General features: G+C 46.3%; 1 pseudogene; it reads right to left on the bottom strand.

Annotated features, from left to right (window-relative positions):
• Positions 1-483: 483 nt before the first annotated feature.
• Positions 484-3,443, bottom strand: LOC101957057 (kinesin-like protein KIF9 pseudogene; annotated as a pseudogene).
• Between the last annotated feature and the right edge of the window lie 753 nt (positions 3,444-4,196).

Below are 4,196 nucleotides of genomic sequence, written 5' to 3'. Positions count from 1 at the left end.
GTACAGGAAGAAATCTGTAAAGAAATCACATTCAAGGGTTCTTTCAAGCTGAGTAAAAATATGAGTGAATGGCATGAGACAAAACTCTACAGATAAATGCAGTGTTTTCTTGAATTACTCTTTCAAAAACACATTATTTTTTGAAGTAGTCGTTTTGGAAAGATTTTTATATAAGTTTACTTTGTTTGACTTTCTTTTTTCTTTTTTCTTTCTTTTCTTTTTGCAGTGCTAGAGTTAGAACCCACGGCCTTAAACATGCTAGGCAATAGTTCTACCACTGAGCTAAATCCCCAGCCCTGTTTGACTTCCTTGAGTTTCAAAATTGGGATAGTATTATGTAATAGCTTTTTATCTTTACAGATATTACAGAAAACAAAAAAAAATCAAAACAGCAAACCTATGTATTTAAGCGAGAGACCTGATAGATTCTTTTTCAAAACTATTAAATTGTTACATTTTATTTTTATTTTTTTTCAATGAGCATTAGAAGTCCAAACTAGAAAGTAATTTTATCCTGTTCCTGCATATAAGACAGTAAATTAAAACCCAAAGGGTTCTGTGGAGTTGAGCAGGTTGTCCTTTGGACGATACCCTTCCTAGTAGGCAGGCCATTATGTGTTCTCTGTGGTGGGTCACAGACTTGGAGCAAAGTGGTTGAAGCTCTCAGAAGATGGTTTTGCAGCTCCACTAAAGCAGGTTGGAATTGAAGGAACTTCAAGCTACTAGCAACAAGACTACTTTTTAATGTGTCTGCTGGAGGCCCATTATGGTTTTCAAGTAATTATGCTTCTGTTCTGTCTTGATTTTGGCATTGTAGAAGGAGATGGCATCAGGTCCTTCGGGTAGCACTGTCTGCTGAAGCTGAGCAAAGTTGTCCTGGTCATCTTCTCCCAGAGAAACGATCCTGCTGACAGGCACCATGCCTGGCCCGATACTGCTGCCCAGCTTCAGTGCTACCTGCATATCCTCAGGGATGACAAAGGACTCATTGTACCAGATATCAAATTCCATGAGCAGGCGGTGGCGACACTGGTCCACCAGGTGTTGGCAGTACTGAATCTCAGCCCTGAGGTCACGCAGATCCTGGTACTCGCTTCGATACTGCTTCTTGAGGTCTTTGAGCTTCAGGATCAGCAAGAATTCCTCTTCATCAATGATCATCAGCCCCTTGTTCTCATACTCACCTTGCTTCTCCCGTAGTGACTTATGGGAGTTTAGCGCTTCTTTGGTCACGTCAATCTCCCGCTTGATGACATTGATGTGCTGTGTGGTCTCGCTGGCCCTTTTCCTCCGCTCATTCAAGATGGACTTATTTTCTTTGAAGATGCGGTTGATCTCACTTCCTCGCTCATTCTTAAAGTCCTCAAAGGCCATCAGTTTGGAGGGTGGGGTGGTAGGCCTGAGTGGGAGTGATTCTTCCTTCGGGGAGTCTGAGGGAAGGGGCTCAATGCTGGAAGTTTCCCGATCCCGAGAAAGCACGTCTTTGACATCCCCATCCTTAGAGGATGGGACTAGCTGGGTCTTGGAGGTAGAAATCATATCTAGGTCCTTGCCACTCACAGGGCTGCTAGCACCTTCCTTTCTTGCTGATGAGCTGGGCGGATCTTTGACTGTCTTCTTGGACTTGGATTTCTTCGCAGGTTTGGTAGAGAAAGGGGCAACCCCAAGTCCAAAGCCTTGTCCATCAGGCTCACCTACTAGGTGGCCATTAACATCAATAATCCCTGCCTTCTGGACAGCAGAAATTGTTGCAAAGTCATTCTTGTCTATAAGAGTGTACTTCCTATGTAAGGCCGCCTCCACTTCCTGTTCTTGTTGGCTCAGAACCACCCAGAATTGGTTGAATACCTCCTGAATCTGTCTGAGGTTGATTATGTCAATCTTGTCCAGTGTCCCTTCCAGGTACCTCCGCACCTGGGAGTTGATCTCAGCAATCTGGATTTCATCCATGGGGTCATAGGTCACAATGTTGCGGTTGGCCAGGCTGTCATGGATGGCTAGCTCCTGCTTGAGCAATACTAGCTCCTTCTCCAGGTTCTTGACCATTCGCTCAGCATTGTACTTTTCGTTGATGGCAGGCTCAGTGGTGACCAGCTTCATTCTGCTGGCAAATCGCAGTAAGGATAACGTTTCTTCCAACTGGGCGGCTTCTCCATAGATGTTTGTCACAAGGACCATGTTGCAGTTTCCCCCTAAGGAGTCCTTCAGGGCATGAGTGAGCTTCCACTGTCGGAAAGGGATGTGGTCCCGCTTATGGTCCCCAAGGACAATGATGGCTTGCTCCAGGAAAGACAGCGACTTGTTGATGTAGGTGGCTTCCTTCAGAACTCGACCCTCAGACCCAGACTTCCCCAGCCTCTCTGAGCCTGCCAGATCCACCAAGTTAATTTTGGAAGTAACATACTTTTCATCTGATAAGGTCCGGGAATGCGCCTCCATGTAGATGGTGAAAATGCAGTGTGACCTGGATGAGTTTTTGTTCATCATGTGGGAAGCTATAATCCTTTTGGTCTCTCCCTCAAAAAGGAGACTAAATGCATCCTCCTCCTGACTTGTGAGGTGGACTGACAAGCCCTTAATGAAGACCCCCTGAGGATTTTCCACAATGGTCATTGGTGTGACTGAAGGTCCAACATAGGGCAGAGTAGACAGGAGATCAAACAGGCTCTCATTATAGATTTCCAAGTAGGAAACACGCACAGTGATGGCATGTGTGGGGCGCTCTTCGATCATCTTAAAAACCTGCTGCAGAGCACGAGTGCTTGTAATTCTCAGTGGCCCCTGTCATGGTGTATGTCTTGCCAGCTCCTGTCTGCCCATAACACATAATGGTACCATTATAGCCATCAAGGGCTTGAGAAACCACATCCTTTGCGACTGTCTCATACACCAAGTCCTGAGAGGCATCATGGAGAACCCCATCCAGCTTGAATGACCAGTCTGTTTGCTGGTTATTGACAACTCCTTTCCGGATATCTTTTTTTAAGTGAATATCAATGCTTTTATTGTCATCTCCATATCTGATCATTTCATGAGCAAAGTCATCAGTGGGTTTGACACGGACAAATGCATGAACCTTTTTTCTGGTACCCATCCTAGTAAAATACTGCTTGTTACTGTTCTTACGCCGCTTTATTTGTGTGGATTTCAGCTCCCAAATTACAAGCTGCTTGAGAGGAAGGAATGTGCCTTTTATCTCTTTAGAATCCCCCTACAATATCCAGAATAGTGCTCAGTGCATAGCAGGTGCTCAAGAAATGGTGGTTCGTGGTGATGGTCGTGGCTGGAAGTCAGAGGATAGGTGAATCTCCATGTGTGGGTCCATCTTCAGTCACTACTAAGAGAGTCTCAAGGCGCAGATGATGTGACTCCCCTTCCAAACCACATCCAGTACTCTGACCCCTCAGTTGTTCTTCAGGATACTTGCTTTCTAGGTTTATTTTAGAGGCCTTCAACATACTCCATTTAGTAGTGTCCTTATCCCTCAGAGCTTTGTGAGGAATACCCCTCTCTTTGGAACACCATCCTTAACACCTGTGAAATAAAGTGAATCTGAGTGGCCAACAGCAGATCTCCAAATTGAGAGATTCACTGTTTCCTCATTTGTTTTAGGGGTGGCAATGAAAGGAATTGCCACCCACAGCTCCCGAAGGCTTGACAGGAGATGAGGGAGTATCTGGTGTGATGGCTGGTACCCTAGGCAGTCCCTATTTTCTGGCACTCTTGCACAAACCAGGGGCAGAGGCTACAACAGCATCTGAACCCCAAACATAGGGTCCAACCTGGCCTTGGGCTGGAGACAAGACCAGCATGTAGGCAAAAGTAGCCTTTCTCTTTTTTCTCACCTAACTTGCAGGAGCCCCATGAGGAGTGTGGGTGGAAGTGGGCCTTGGGCCCATTCCTCTCTTTCTCTGGAGCGGTTTCCTCATCTGCAAAGCACAGGACTCAGACTGATGATCCCCAAGGTCACTCCAGTTTGAAAACTAACGAGTGCAGAAGAGTCCAGAAGACCCCTGGCACCCCTGCCTCATGCCCTCTATGTCAGGAGCACGACGTGGGATCCTCAGGGAACCAGGGAATATTAGCCCCGAAGGTCCTAAATCGCTGCCAGAATCAAAAGGACCCCCTGAAGCCGCGTGCCTTCCTCTGCCAGAGTTTCACAAACTAGCAAGCCAAGCCGGGAACTCCGGGATAGA

This window comes from Ictidomys tridecemlineatus, chromosome X, assembly GCF_052094955.1.
Source record: "Ictidomys tridecemlineatus isolate mIctTri1 chromosome X, mIctTri1.hap1, whole genome shotgun sequence".
NCBI lineage: Eukaryota > Metazoa > Chordata > Mammalia > Rodentia > Sciuridae > Ictidomys > Ictidomys tridecemlineatus.
The sequence above is the reverse complement of the archived record's forward strand: the minus strand, read 5'-3'. Positions and strand labels throughout refer to the sequence as shown.